This window comes from Crocuta crocuta, unplaced genomic scaffold (genome assembly GCF_008692635.1).
Source record: "Crocuta crocuta isolate KB4526 unplaced genomic scaffold, BGI_CrCroc_1.0 scaffold3, whole genome shotgun sequence".
NCBI lineage: Eukaryota > Metazoa > Chordata > Mammalia > Carnivora > Hyaenidae > Crocuta > Crocuta crocuta.
This window is the reverse complement of record NW_027529934.1, coordinates 10,493,214-10,509,542: the sequence shown is the minus strand read 5'-3', so window position 1 is coordinate 10,509,542 and position 16,329 is coordinate 10,493,214. Positions and strand designations below refer to the sequence as shown.

Sequence of the window (16,329 nt, the reverse complement as noted above, 5' to 3'; positions counted from 1 at the left end):
TCCAGATGCCCCTCCCACCCCAACCCCGCCAAGAACAGGGAAGTAGGACACTGGAAAAGGAAGTGACAAAAGTTATCAGCTATAGATAATATAAATACCTAGAAAATCCAGTAGAATCAAATGAAAAAGTTATTGTAACAACAACAAAATGTAGCAACATGATGGCTTCAATAGAGAATACATGCCAAAAAAACCATAAATTCCTATAAACCAGGAATAAGCATTCAGAATGCATTTTTTTGATGATCCCATTACCATTCACAAGAGCAACAAAAGCTATAAAATATTTAGGAGTAAATTTCATGAAATATTGACAAAAAATTCTACAACTTAACTGAAAGACATTAAGGGGGACATGAACTGGATAAACATATATGTAAACATAAATCCAATGCAATGCAATCCCAAAGTATCAATATACATAATGATGCTAAAATTCACCTGAATAATGCACAAGAACACTCAGAATATTTTTAAAAAGAAGAGGAATCAGGTAGACCTTCCTTCTGTCTAATATTAAAACTTCATGAAGGGGCACCTGGGTGGCTTAGTCGGTTAAGCGTCCGACTTTCGCTTAGGTCATGATCTCGCGGTTTGTGGGTTCGAGCCCCGCGTCGGGCTCTGTGCTGACTGCCAGCTCAGAGCCTGGAGCCTGTTTCACAGTCTGTGTCTCCCTCTCTCTCTGACCCTCCCCTGTTCACGCTGTCTCTCTCTCTCTCCTAGAAATAAATAAAAATATTAAAAAAAAAAAATAAAACTTCATGAAGAGCAACACTCTGGTCTACAGAAAAGATGATTTTAATGCAACAAAACAAAGGGTTCAAAAACAGACATGTGAATTTATGTAATTTAAGATATTTTAAGAAGAATTTAAATACTTAAATTTTAAAAAATTAAATCAGACATACCTAAACAAATAAATCAACAACTCCAAAAGGATTAAACATTTTAAAAAATCTATAATTTTGAAGGGGTACATGCACCCCAATGTTTACAGCAGCACTATCAACAACAAAGTATGGAAAGAGCCCAAATGTCTATCAAGTGATGAATGGATACAGATGTGGTATATATATATACAATGGAGTATTATTCAGCAAACAAAAAGAATGAAATCTTGCCATTTGCAACTACGTGGATGGAACTAGAGGGTATTATGCTAAGTGAAATGAGTCAGAGAAAAACAATTATATAGGACTTCACTCATATGAGGAATTTTATAAAACAGATGAACATAGGGAAGAGAAGCAAAAATAATATAAAAACAGGGAGGGGGACAAACTACAAGAGACTCAAATATAGAGAACAAACAGAGGGTTGCTGGAGGGGTTGTGAGAGAGGGATGGGCTAAATGGGTAAGAGGCATTAAGGAATCTACTCCTGAAATCACTGTTGCACTATATGCTAACTTGAATGTAAATTAAAAAATTAAAAAATTAGGGGCGCCTGGGTGGCTTAGTCGGTTAAGCGTCCGACTTTCGCTTAGGTCATGATCTCGCGGTTTGTGGGTTCGAGCCCCGTGTCAGGCTCTGTGCTGACTGCCAGCTCAGAGCCTGGAGCCTGTTTCAGAGTCTGTGACTCCCTCTCTCTCTGACCCTCCCCTGCTCACGCTGTCTCTCTCTCTCTCTCTCCTAGAAATAAATTTAAAAAAATTAAAAAACTATGTAAGGGTAGAATGCCTGCTACAATTAAGAAGGCAGGCTAGGGGCACCTGGGTGGCTCAGTTGGTTAAGCATCCAACTTTGGCTCAGGTAATGATCTCATGGTTCGTGGGTTCGAGCCCTGTGTCAGGCTCTGTGCTGACATCTCAGAGCCTGGAGCCTGCTTCAGATTCTGTGTCTTCCTCTCTCTCTGCCCCTCCTCTGCCCACTCTCAAAAATAAATAAACATTAAAAAATTTTTTTAAAAAGAAAAAGGCAGGCTAATAAGCAAGATGCAACACTAGAATACTTTGAGTAGTTCAGATTTCACCTCATAATTTTTTTTAAACTTATATACAAAAACAAGGAAAGTTACCACAAGCAAAATAAATGGATAAGCAACAGGGAGAAAATATTTGCAACATAAATAACAAAGCAAATATCCATAATGTACACTGAATCCTCTCCCAAGACAATTTAAAAGACAACTCAATATAGGCAAAATGATTGTGCTTAACTTCACTAATCCCTAAACTGCAAATCAAAATGCAGTTATCTACATAAGCTCTATTTCTTGTCTATGATACTAACAAAAATTAAGATACTAACAATACAGTACGTGTTAAAATATGCAGAAAACAGGAACTCTCAAATCCAGAAGTGTACAATGTCATGGTTTTGGGGCCAGAGCATTTACAGTATTTGACCTTAGGAATGTACATCTTAAAATGGAAACTGGATAAATTAAGCTATACAATTGTTACAGAAATCTCTATGGAAACACACACCCATTGTTAAATTTATTATCTTTGATCAACATATAATTAAGGTTGATACCATTTTATCCACATCCTTTAGAAGTGTTAGAGTAGACAAATCAGCTCAGAGCTTCCATACATGTATTTTAACATGCATAGGTACCTTAAACTCTAAAATAATCTCATTTATTCTTTTTAAAAAAAATCAATTAGGAGCACCTGGGTGGCTTAGTCAGTTAAGCATCCAACTTCGGCTCAGGTCATGATCTCACGGTTCGTGGGTTCGAGCCCCACGTTGGGCTCTGTGGTGACAGCTCAGAGCCCGGAGCCTGTCTTCCGATTCTGTGTCTCCCTCTCTCTCTGACCCTCCCCTGCTCCCACTCTGTCTCCCTCTCTCTCTCTCTCAGAAATAAATTTAAAATTTTTTTTAATTTAAAAATCAATTAAATTAACAGCTGTAAAATTAAAAGACAGTATCTGTTAAACACAGATGCCAGTGAAAGAGAACATACAAAAGAACAGTCTCTGCTCTTTCGCCAAATCAAAAAATAACACTGCACTCTAGTGGCTAAATCTTCACCTCTCAGGGCAGCCTGAATCTATCAAAAAAAATTTTTAATGTATTTGTTTGACCTTATAATGGTTCTCTTGGGAAATTTATGCAACAAAAATTCTCATACAGGTATGCAATAAATATACACACAAGAATGGAGATCATAGCATTGTTTGGGATAGCAAAAAATCGTAGAAATCTATGTCTGTCAATAGGAATATGGCTAATTAGGATATAGCCAGAGCACAGAGTATTTCATAGCTATACATACCGACATGGAATTCAACATAAGTACACAACATACATTAACTTTTTACAAAGTTGTAGGGCAAAATATAGACTATTATCCTATTTCAGCAATTAAAAAAATCCAAACACCTAAATGGAGGTTTGTGATTTTGAGTTCTGTTCACTATGTGTCAGCCATATTTGCCATCTTTATCACTCTTGCCAAGTTCATTCTCGTTTTAGAATTTTTTTTTTAATTAAAAACAAAAACTGTTTTATTTTTTGAGACCGGGGAGAGGCAGAGAGAGAAGAGGACAGAGGATCAGAAGGAGGCTATGCGCTGACAAACTGACAGCAGCGAGCCCGAACATGACCTAGAGCATGAACTGAGATCGTGATCTGTGTGGAAGAGGATGCTCAACCAACCAAGCCACCCAGGCGCCCCTCATTAGAATCTTTTTACTAGTGCATCCCTTCCGTCTGGAACAGAACACTTTCTTCCCCTCCTGCTCAAGATTTTGCCGTAGCTAGCTCCTTTATGCATTCTAACAAAATTCTAATCTGCCTTTTTCTCATGTCTTTTTTTCCCCCACCACAACACTTTTACAGCCTTTAAGCTTCTTGAACGCAGGGTATTTATTTATTCATCCCAACACCCCCAGTACCTGGCACTGTGCCTGGCATAGAGTAGTTATTCAATAAATAGCTGCTGAAGAACTCAACAACAGTGATGACTAAAGGAGTCAACCTTAACATTTCACATTTTCATGACCAAACATATACTTCAAATTAACATGGGGAAAAAGTAGGACAAAAGGAATAATTATCGGTTGGTCTGTTTTCTATGTATAAAGATAGTATTTTTAATGTATCTGCATGGTTAGGGCTATTTGAGCAAACAAATCTGTCCTTCAAAAAAAAGAAGTCTCGAAATCAAATAATAACTGAATTGATATTACCTCCCTAGAAGTATGTGTTTATACCTCAGGGGGTGTGAGACTACATTCATGGGTTATAAATTCTGACATCTGATCTTCCCATACCCCCTTCCCCACGTTCATTTACATTCCAAAGATTAAGAACCTAAGATTCTCCCCTTCTGTAACCAGACAATTTGTTTATACTAAGGAACAAAGGTTTCCCTTCCTCTTTCAGAGGGTAACACCTCTACAAGCTCCCAGATTCATATTTTCAGGTTCCTTATCTACCAAATGAATATCCATGTCTCAATGCATCACTCTGAGAGGGAAGAACTGGGGCAAAGGAGTTATTAATGTAATAATCCATCCCTGCCCCAGAAATTTTGTTTACTTTCAGGATAATATGAATGAATAGAGCTATTAAAAATCTATCATTTGAACAAAATTTCATTCATAAAACTTACCATGTGATTCAAGGTTTAATAACAAATTTTTAAAATGAACATAAAAATTATTTTTTCAGGACAAAAATACATTAAATCCCCAACTGAGAAACTAAAATTCCATTCTAAGCTTTTCCATTAAAAACATACTACACTTAAGTAATGAATTTAATGAAGTGTAAGAACTACTGGAAAATTTGTATTTGTATACTAGATTTAATGATGTTATACATTTGTCTTTAGAAGACTAGTCTAGAAACCTAGCCATTAATCACAACATTGTTCCTACATAAATATTCATTTAATAGTACCTGGCAAATAAAGTACAGGCTCCCTAAAGTGCAATTTTTTTTTTTTTTTTATCCCATTCCTTATCTACAACCCTTACACTGCTTGAGGGGAGTATTACAAGACATGGCAAAGAAGAGGTTTCATGTAAAATTGAAAACAAGGGCGCCTGGGTGGCTCAGTCGGTTGAACATCGGACTTCGCCTCAGGTCATGATCTCACGGTTTGTGGGTTCAAGCCCTGTGTCAGGCTCTGTGCTGACAACTAGTTCAGAGCCTGGAGCCTGTTTCAGATTCTGTGTCTCCCTCTCTCTCTGCCCCTCCCCTGCTCATGCTCGCTTGTTCTCTCTCTCTCTCTCAGAAATAAATTTTTAAAAAATGAAAGAAATTTTTTTAAAAAAATAAAATTTGAAAACAGGTTTGCATTCAACTCTTGAGACTCCCAGGACCCTCAAATCCCCTGAGTGGGCCACACATTTGCTCCCAGGACCATTCTCTAGACCCCCTAGAAGGAAAAACAGAACCACTAAACGATAAATTCCTCAAAAATAAGGTCAGAGAACTTTATATTTTAGGGATGTCTTTATGTTATGGTACAACAAATGAGACAGCTAGAAAGCATAGTAAGTGATTTCTGGAACTAGATCAGTTTGCATTTGCNGCAAAGCGACAAAAATTTTCAGGGTCATTGGCAAAGTTGAATAAGATGCTCATATAAAATGCCTGGCATATTCTACAAATGATGGTCATAAAATGGAGAGGGTTTAAGAGCCCTCCCCACAACATGTAAGAGATTAAGGAGTAGCTAAGTAATTGTTCTCCCTAACATATTGAAAATTGTACATTAATCCTCTTTCAAAAATAATAATTAAGGGACGCCTGGGTGGCTCAGTTGGTTAGGCGTCTGACTTTGGCTCAGGTCATTATCTCACGGTTCGTGGGTTTGATCCCCGCAGCGGGCTCTGTGCTGATACCAGCTCAGAGCCTGCAGCCTTCTTCAGATTGTGTGTGTGTGTGTTTATGTGTGTGTGTGTGTCTGTGTGTGTGTCTCTCTCTCTCTGACCCTCCCCTGCTCACACTGCCCCCCACCTCAAATAAAACATTAAAAAAATTTTTTTAATTTAAAAAAATAATTATTTTAGAAAGGAACAAAAAAATGTTTGGTTATGTGCCTCATGTGATAAAAAAAAAAAGATCAATCAGCAGGCCAATTAATCCAAGACTACTCCTTAAGGTCCTTTCAGTAACAAACAAAAAATTGCCAGAAAGATTTGTCAGTTGTCTACAGCTAATACACTGTATGTGGCTCAATACTAAGTATAGTTCCTGGAGGCTTAAAAGAAAAAGAGAATACTGGATAGAGACATTTCTGACCCACATTTCATTAGAAACTTGTGGAATCTTTATAAAAGGGACACAAAATGACATCAAGAAGTGCTTCTTGAACAACAGTTTTGAAGGACTTCAGAATAGACATTCATATGGATGTTTCTTGGATGATCCCTCCCCCTCCTCAAACAGAATCTTTGAGGGGATTAAGATAATAGAGGTCAAGTACACTGGTGTCTGATCATTAAGGATACAGGGAGAAAGTGTTACAAATTTACATGGCCTTTCTCCTTTGGTCAGATTCCCAATATACCAAAGTCTCAAGCAATACCCCAAGCACCATTCTGGGTCATTATTAACTCATAACTTAATTCTCAATGAGACCTCACATATACATTTTCTATAGTATGGCTGAAGGAAGAATTCATATTAAGTAGCAGATCGGCAGGCAAAAAGGCTGACAACTGTGCTGTAAAATTTTAGGAGTCTAAACTATACTCTCACCAAAGTATAGCTATAACAAAGCAACCACAGGGGACTTCCAGACTGGATAAAAACATTTTCAAAAAAAAAAAAAAAAAAAAAAAAAAAGAGGGCTTTAAATATATTTCGAGCTAAAACTTCAGAGTTCTGTGCTTAGAAATGTTCACCAGTTGCTTTAGTCATAAAAATTGCCTGATCTACTCAGAATATTTGAAATAGAAAAACTAATATGAGCGAGCTGTAAAATATACACCCCAAAAAGAAACATGAGTTTAGGTAAATGGGGTTGTTTAGAAATGTCCATTTACACTTTGAAAAAGGATTGCTGTAGGGGCGCCTGGGTGGCTCAGTCGGTTAAGCATCCAACTTCGGCTCGGGTCATAATCTCACAGGTTCTTGAGTTCGAGCCCTGCATTGGACGCTGTGCTAATAGCTCAGAGCCTGGAATCTGCATCCTGCTTTAGACTCTGTCTCCGTCTCTCTCTGCCCCCTCCCTTCACTCCCAGCCCCCTCCCCTGCCTTGCACGTGCGCTCGCTCTCTCTCTCTCTCTCTCAAAAATGAACATAGAGAGAGAGAGAGGAAAAATGATTGCTATATTAGTTTCCTGTAACTCTAGAGCAAATTACCAGTCTCTCAGTTCTGGAGGCCAGAAATTTCACTGGGCCAAAATTAAGGTGCTGGCAGGGCTGTGTTTCTTCTAGAGGTTTTATGGGAAACTCTGTTCCTTATTCTTTCCATCTAGCATTCCTTTGCTTGTCACCACATGCCTTCTCTTCTGGGTTTGTAATCTCCCTCTGCCTCTTTCATATGACGACATTTAGAACCCACACAGATAATCCAGGATAATCTCTTCATATCAAGACCTTTAATGACATTTGCAAAGACTTATACACACACACAAATGCACAGGTGCCTCAGCCCCAAAGTAGAACATCACAGATTCCAAGGATTAGAATGTGGCATCTTTTAGGGGCTGATTTTTTAGCTTACCATAATTGCCAAAAGTAAACTTAATGTACAACCAAGTCCTTGCAGCCAACATTTATTTATGTCTTTATTTTATACAGAATTTACTTCCTAAATTTGTTTTTTAAATTGAGAAACATATATCAGAAAACACAATCATTAGATTATTCCATCTTCCTATGAAGCACTTTTCTTCATTTGAGATTTGCTTCCCTAACCACAAACAAAACTAAGAAACTTTTTATCTTTAAACCAAAAAATTCATCTTTTTCTTACATGGTTATTGTCCCCTCTAAACATGAAGTAAATAAAGGTCATATCAAATTAATTCTCTCAATCTTTAGCCTTTTTTTCTCTTACATTATACAATATGTGAATGAGCAAACTATTTGTTCCTTAATTAGAGCACTGCTTGCTTACAAGATACAGATGTTTGATTTTTAGAAATTTATTCAAGACTAAGCAAACCAGGGAGCAGTAATAAATTCTGACTAAGCAATCCAATTGCCATCATAACACTGCCTGCAGTATCACCTCATAAAAACCACCAGCAGCAGTTTAATCTAAAATTACAGCTGTACGACACTAATTTTTGCAAGCTTCTAAAGACACAAAGGAAGTCTTCTTTATTGAAAGAGATACCATTGTGCTAAACATCTGGAATACTCACCTATTACTTTTGGTAACCTTATAATAGCATCTTTATTTAAAAAAGTAATGTAATAAATTCCCTATTGGATTATATCTTTTATATATTGTAGAGCACAGAGCAGGAACCTTTCAAAGATGATTTACCAAATCTTCATCATCCAGTCTTAAGTTTTTGAGTACTGGTAACAAACAATGAGAACTGGTAACAAATGTTATTGTTACCTGAGTTATTCTTAAAGGGAAAATAACTGTTTTAGGATCTTTTAAAACAGCAAAATGCAGATCTCGAAAATTTATGTGATCTGTGCGCTTCTACCATACTTATCACCCATCACTGTCTCATCTCCTCTAACAGTACTCCTTCATTTTCTCCAACCTCCACTCCCCCAAGTTTCTTAACAGCCTAATTCAGTCTTTCCCCAAGGCTTCAGAATGCAACTATCAAGGTCTAATATTAGTCAACATCAGTTATATCAGAAACAGCTTTGTTTTCCTTCTGTCCCTCTGCCTATCCATATTAGAAGCTAATAGACCCATAAGGAAAAACAGGAGTTCAACAGTTTAGGAAACATTTATTGAGAACTATCATGTGATAGGAAGTGAGACCCTCCAAGAGTTTATTGGCTAGTGGGCCCTGAACATGTTTTCAATATAATTTGGTAAATGTTATAAGAGTACAAAACAGTTCAATGAAAAGGCAGAAATGGTTTCCCAAAGAGAATCGTCCTTGAAAAAAAGAGACTAAGGTTAAATGGAAGTTAACCAAGGAAAGGAAAGCAATCCAGAAAAGACCATCATAATAAGCAAAGGCACAACTCAGTATGGTGTTATTTGGGAAATTCTAAGTAATTCACTATTAAATGAGGCAAAGAGAGACGTAGGGAGTAGTGGTAGATTTAAACTGTGGACCAAATTAGGGAGGCCTAAAAGCCATGCAAAGTGATCAGGAAAATCCACAGTTGAATGACAAGGTGAGATTTGCATTTGAGACAAAAGGATCAACTCTGGTACTAGTGGAGGATGGACATGCAGGAGGCGGGAGTATGAGTTAAAGGGCTATATCACGAGCAATAATCAAAGCTAGAAATGTCTATAATAAGTCTATTAACAGTAAGAATAAATTAGCGGTGGCAAAGCTCCACCAAACTTAGGAGGTAAAGTACATGGGGTAAAGGAAACAGGAAAGAGAAGACAGTCACGAGCTCTCAAGGTTGGGGCTGTTTAGATGTTGATGCTAAAAAACAGAACAAAACAGTGAGACAGCAAAACAGGAAACGGTCTTTTTAACACTTCTGTTCAACATATTATACTGGAAGTTCTATCCAGATCAATTAAGCATGAAAAATAAAAGACATCCACACTGGAAAAGAAAAAGTATCTGTTTACATATGATATGATCTTACATACAGTGAACCCTAAAGATTCCACAAAAAAAAAGTTAAAAAATAAACTGATTTAATGAACTTAGCAAAATTGCTGGGTGAAAATAATCAACACACAAAAATCAGTTGCATTTCTGTACACTAACAGCCTGAAAAGGAAATCAAGAAAACAATTCCATTTAGAAAAGAATCAAAAAGAATACTACAAACGAATTTAGCTAAGGCGGCAAAGATTTATACATTCAAAATTATAAAACACTGTTGAAGGAAATTAAAGATGTAAGTAAATGGGAAGGTATCCCATCCCATGTACAATATTAAATTCAAAAGACTTAATACTGTTAAGATGACAGATTAGCCCAAAGCAATCTACAGATTCAATGTAATCCCTATCAAAATCCTGACGTTTTTTGCAGAAATTGAAAAACCCATTGTAACATTCATATAGAACTCAAGGAATCCCAAACAGCCAAAATAACCCTCAAAAAGAAGTCTGATGACTCCTAATTCCTGATTTCAAAATTCAGTACAAAGCTACAGTAATCAAACTAACTTGGTATTGGCACAAAGACAGACATACAGACCAAATCAAAGGAGCAGAATACAAAGCCCAGAAGTAAATCCTCATGTACATGGTAAATTATTTTGACAAGAATACTGAGATGATTCTTGGTCAGTTTCTTCAACAAAAAGTGCTGGGAAAACTGGATATCCCCACATGAAAGAGAATGAGGTTAGACCACAGCCTTCTTCCATTGACAAACATTAACTCAAAATAGATCAGAGATCTAAATGTTAACTAAAACTATAAAATTCTTAGAAGAAAACATGAAGGAAACTCTTCAGGGCACTGAATTTAATGATTTTTTTTGGATAGGACACCAAAAGCACAGACTTTGATGAATTGGAATTTTTAACCTTTTATGAGCACCTTTATGGGCACTCAGTCCAGAATGCAACTCTTGATCTCATGAGTTCAAGCCCCAACCACATTGGGTGTAGAGCTTACTTAAAGAAAATAAAAATAAATAAATAAATAAATAAATCTTTACTACATCAAAGTCACTATCAAGAAAGTGAAAAGGCAATCCACAAAACAAGAAAATATTTGCAAATCACGTATCTGATAAAATATTAATATCTAGAATATATGAAGAATTACTAAAGCCACCAAAAAACTCAATTAAAACAATGGGTGGGGCACCTGGGTGGCTCAGTTGGTTAAGCCTCTAACTCTTGATATGCCCCTCAGGTTCAGTTCATGATCATCTCACTGGTTTGGTTCTGTTCAGTTTATGAGATGGAGTTCAAGCCCCGCCTACATCAGGTTCAGTGAGCACTCCTTTTCTCAAAATAAATAAAATTTAAAATACAATACTTAAGGGGTGCCTGGGTGGCTCAATAAGCTAAGCATGTGACTTCAGCTCAAGTCATGGTCTCACAGTTTGTGGGTTCAAGCCCTCTGTTGAGCTCTGTGCAGAACCTGCAGTCTGCTTTGGATTCTGTTGTCTTCCTCTCTCTCTGCCCCTCCCCTGTTCACGCTCCTCTCACTCAAAAATAAACATTAAAAAAAATATTTAAAAATTCTTAAAATTAAACAATGGTAAAGGCTTGAATAGACACATTTCTCTAGACAAGATATAGATGGCCAACAGGCACATGAAAAAAATGTTCAAGATCACTAATCACTAGAAAGATACAAATCAGGGGCAGGAAGATGGCTCAGTCAGTTGAGCATCTGACATTGGCTCAGGTCATGATGTCACAGTTGGTGGGTTCAAGCCCTGCACTGGGTTCTGGCACTGACAGCTCAGAGCCTGGAGCCTGCTTCAGATTCTGTGTCTCCCTCTCCATCTGTCCCTCCTCAGCTTGTGTGCAATGCTCTTTCTCTCTCAAAAATAAACAAACATTAAAAAAAAAGATGCAAATCAAAACGAGATATCACACTTCATACACATTAGGATGGCTATGTGACTGTTATTAAAAAAAAAAAAAACAGAAAACTACAAGTGTTGGTGAAGATATGGCAAAACTCAAACCTTAGTGCATGACCGGTGGGAATGTAAAACGACACAGCTGTTTTTGAATAAAGTATGGAAAGTCCCTCAAAAAGTGAAATACAGAATTACCATATGATCCAGCAATTCCAACTCTAGGTATATATCTGAAAGAATTGAAAGCAGGGACTAAAACAGGTATCTGTACACCCATGTTCTTAACATTTATTCACAATAACCATAAGGTATAAACAATTCAAATAGCTATCATAGATAAATGGGCAAACAAAATGTAGTAGATACATATAATGAAATACTGTTCTGCCTCAAAATGAAATGAAATTCTAATGCACACTACACATGGATGAACCTTTCAAACATTATTCTAAGTTAAAAAAAGAAAAAAAGCCAAACACAAAGGAACAAAGATTGTATGATTCCACTTACATGAAATACCAGAATAGTCAAATTCATAGAAAGTAGAATAATGGTTACCAGGGACTGGAGGGAGAAGCTAATGAAGAATTTGTATTACTGAATATAGAGTATCAGTTTGGGATGCAGAGAAAGTTATGGAGATGTATAGTGGTGACGGTTACAAAACAATGTGAATGTACTTACTGCCACTGAATTCCACAATTAAAAATGGCAAATTTTATATTATATGTATTTTACCAAAATAAAAAAGGTTTAAAAATGTTTAAAAAAAAAAAAAGGAAATGAGGGGCACCTGGGTGGCTCAGTCGGTTAAGCGTCCGACTTCGGCTCAGGTCATGATCTCACGATTCATGGGTTCGAGCCCCACATCGGGCTCTGTGCTGACAGCTAGCTCAGAGCCTGGAGCCTGCTTCTGATTCTGTGTTTCCCTTTCTCTGACCCTCCCCTGCTCACACTGTCTCTCTCTCTCATAAATAAATAAAACATTAAAAAAATTTTAAAAAAAAAGGAAATGGTATGCATTTTCTAGGAAGGGATGAAAAGTTGAATTCAGTTTCGGATCTACTGCATATGAGAAGGTACATACACACAGGTGATTCAGAAGAATTAACACATCTGAAGCATGGAAGGTTCTGGTGGAAAATTTGAGCTTATAGTAGTCAAAACTGTAAGAGAAAAGAACACACAGAAGAATGAAAAGTGGAGTAAGGATCAAAGAAAACTCTGGGCTTGTTAACTGAACTCACAAGCATAAGATGAGTACTATTAAAAATCATCCCACCTATCAGTGTTATGAATTATCTGCACCTGGTTCAAAACAGCTTGTCAGCAAAACTACTCAACAGGAAGAAACCTACTGGTGAACCTCAACCCTGCTATATAAACTACTCTTTGAACACAAGACAAAAATCAAAGTATGAAATCCTGCCAGAGCTCAAATAAGTACCTATTTCACAGGATCCTGTTAAGAATATGATAGCTATTCTTGTTACAAAATGAGACAATGCAGCCTATCCTATCCAGCCTACATTTCTAACAAAAAGAAAAAAAAACTGTGTACTGTTCCTGAGGGGTAATAAACATGAATCATAATTTACTATATAGAGCTAATTTACACTTTGGGCTATGATATCAATTTAAGATACACTAAAATATTCCATTTATAAATTTATAGTGGCCTTCTGAATTAAGCCTCCAACTGTGGTATGCTGAATGGGCCCCCAAAGGTGCCCACAGCCTAATCCCCAGAATTTGTGACTATGTTACTTTACATGACAAAAAGGACTTTGCCAGTGTGATTAAATTAAGAGTTTTGAGATGGGGAGACTAACATGGATTATCTGAGTTTGGTTCTATATAATCACAAGAGTTCTTACAAGAGAGAAGGTGAAGTGATTAAGGACAAAGCATAGTAGTCAAAGAGCGAAATCGAAAACGCTATGCTAGTGGCCCGCAGATGGAAGAGGACCCAGAACCAGGAAGTGTAGGCAGCCTCTCTATAAGCTAGAAAGGATAGGATACGAATTCTCTCCTAGAGCTTCCAGAAGAAATGCAGGCCTGCCAACATCTTGAATTTAATCTCTTATGACCCATTTTGGACTTCTGATTGACAGAACCGTAAGATAATAAAGTTGTGTTGTTTTAAAGCCCCTATACTGTGGTAAATTGTTACAGCAACAACAGAAAACTAGCATACCAGCTGACCCATAGAGAAAGCCGTATCATGAGAAAGCCAAGGGCAGACTGAGAGAAACTGGAGAATAAAAAAAAATTAATCAGTTTACTTGCCCAAAGGAGTCCCAGCTTCCACCATAAGAAAATTAAACACATCCAGAAGAAAAAGTCTTCCTCTCCACAAGTTCTCAAATTTGGCTGAATATAGGTATCAACTGGAGAGCTTTTAAACAATTCTGGGAACAAGGCCCCATTTCAGGCCAATTGAATCATTAACTCAGGGGCTCCTGCTATTGTTAGAAAGTCAGCCAGGTGGTTTTTATGTACGGCCAGAGTTGAAAACTTGCTGACCTAGATAAAGATTCATTCTTAGTGACCTAAGAAACTCATGGCATTTAGAAATACTACTAGAAGTTCCTGAAACTGTCCCCCAAAAAGATGTGGTTCATCATTCATTCATTCACTGGTTTCACGTATGTTTTGCTAACTTTACCTCTTAACGATACGTCATTCTAGGTAAAAAGCTGCCTAAATTACAAAAATAGAAACTACTGGATTAAAAGGCAGGTAAATTTTGTTGTTCTGACAAATACTGCCAAATTGCTATACCAATTTACCCTTCTACCAACTAAGGATTAACATTTTTTTCAAGCCTGTCCACTCTAATAGGTAGGAAAACAATATTTCATTGCTGCTTTAACCTGCAAGGCTTCAATCATGAGTGAAGCTAAGTATCTTTTCATTGCTTTCTTGATTATTTTTTGGTCTGTCAGTTACTTACAACATAACCATTTCTATTCCTTTTTGTCAAGTGACCAACTGTCCATGAGGGTTAAATATCTTTTTCCCAGTTTGTTTTGGTCTTTTCTCTTTGACTTCTTAAGGCCATAGGTTCTATTTTGTATTTATTTTTTAACATATTTATCTTTTCCTCTTTGACTTCTTTTGAAACCTAAGCCACACTCTAAATCCATTCTCTAAAATATAAAAACATCCACCATCCACCTATACTTTCTTCTAATATTTTCAGTTTCACTTTTTACCTTTAAGAACTCAGGTTCTGCACTCCTTTCCCTGCCACCGTGTAACTGACAACATTATTTATTGTTTAGTTTATATCTCTTTTCCACTGATAAAGTTACTATGCTAGCATTTTAACTCATAACAAAAAAAGAAGAAAAATTGTATAAATATGGGTATATACATATGTGCTTATATAATGTGTGTGTACATGAAAATTCTAAAATACAAGCTTAACATACTAATTTCTTATATTCAACAATGAATGTGCTGCCAAACTCAGGTATACAAAATCTACAAATTCCTTAATAGGTTATAGAATATGAAAGTAAGCATCAGGCACACTGTTTCCTCCTTTTCCTTTACAAAAGCAATACAACTGTCACGAAGGTTAACTTTTCCTCAAAAGCTGTGATGAACAGTTTCCCCTAGTAGTTTTTCCCATGTTTGTACTCAGCTTTGCAAAATATTTGTTGCCACTAGGTGGAGACAATTTGGTAACAGGAATATTGGTAACTGAAATAGGAGTAGCCATAAATTTTCTACAAATATTGCCCAATGGTAAACTAAGGCTACCCACTTTAGCTGAGAATTCCGTTTCCTTATTTGTAAATTAAAGAATTTAAATAAAGTATCATCAAGAGCCCTTTTAACTCCTAATATTTTGTAGATCAAAAAGCTTGCTTAAATGTCCTTTAAGTACAATGCCTTGAGTCCTGTCCTCTTAAGCTAAAAAGGTATGCTACCGTTAGCAACTTCTTTCAACTTGAATACATCAATCAATCTTCACCAGTTTCCTCTCATCTTTTCAAAGCAGGTCAAAAGAGGCATACTGTTCACACATCTAGCATTCCAAGTCACAACCAAGGCTCTCTGCACTTTTTTTCCTTGTCAAAATAATAGCTGATATCCTTCTTCTCCACATCCATCTGGCTTGTTTGCACACATATTTTAAACAATGAACTAGCTATATTTTTTCTAGTAACTAGTAGCCAAGGTACTATACTACACATTTGAGGAATTTTGTTTTTTCTTGTGTTATTTTATTTTTTGCACCTTTCGGTCAAAACCTTCCATTTTTGTTGGTTTCCTGAATTCTTAACTGTCCGTCTGTCAAGATATTCCTCACACTGGCACTTCACTTCCTGGTTCTCATCTGCCAGTCTAGATTTTGCAACTTTTCTAAGGTCTCAACCTCTGCTTGCCTAAGGGAGTTCCAGTCTACTGCTTCATCCAATTACTTGAATCTAGTGACCTACTGCCAAACCCCTGACTCACTAGTAATTTAGACCTCAGACTCTGGCATAATCTAGGCTCTCAGCCCTGTACACACACCAACTCCCTACCACAAACTAACCACATTCTTAGACAGGAACTACTTTTCACTCTCCCAGAACCCTAAGACCAAGAGACACAAAGGACATTGATAATTTCCTGAGCAGAGCAGAAAAAAATCAAGTTCCTAAAGTAGAATAAGGTAGGTTACCAACTTCGTTTACATCCCTCCCCAGATTACATGAAACTAAACAAGGGACCATACTGATATGGTTGGGGTAACC

The 16,329-nt window shown here is 36.9% G+C and overlaps 1 protein-coding gene across 4 annotated transcripts in view; it reads right to left on the bottom strand.

Moving 5' to 3' along the window:
* The window catches only part of RNF2 (ring finger protein 2), a 102,106-nt gene that overhangs the window by 18,331 nt on the left and 67,446 nt on the right, over nucleotides 1-16,329 (bottom strand). The window contains exon 2 of one of the 4 annotated variants that reach the window (XM_077763267.1): nucleotides 12,663-12,741. The exons of the other annotated variants lie outside the window; for them this stretch is intronic. The gene's annotated coding sequence lies outside the window, so the exon portion shown is untranslated. The remainder of the gene's footprint in view (nucleotides 1-12,662; nucleotides 12,742-16,329) is intronic. 4 annotated transcript variants of the gene reach the window in all.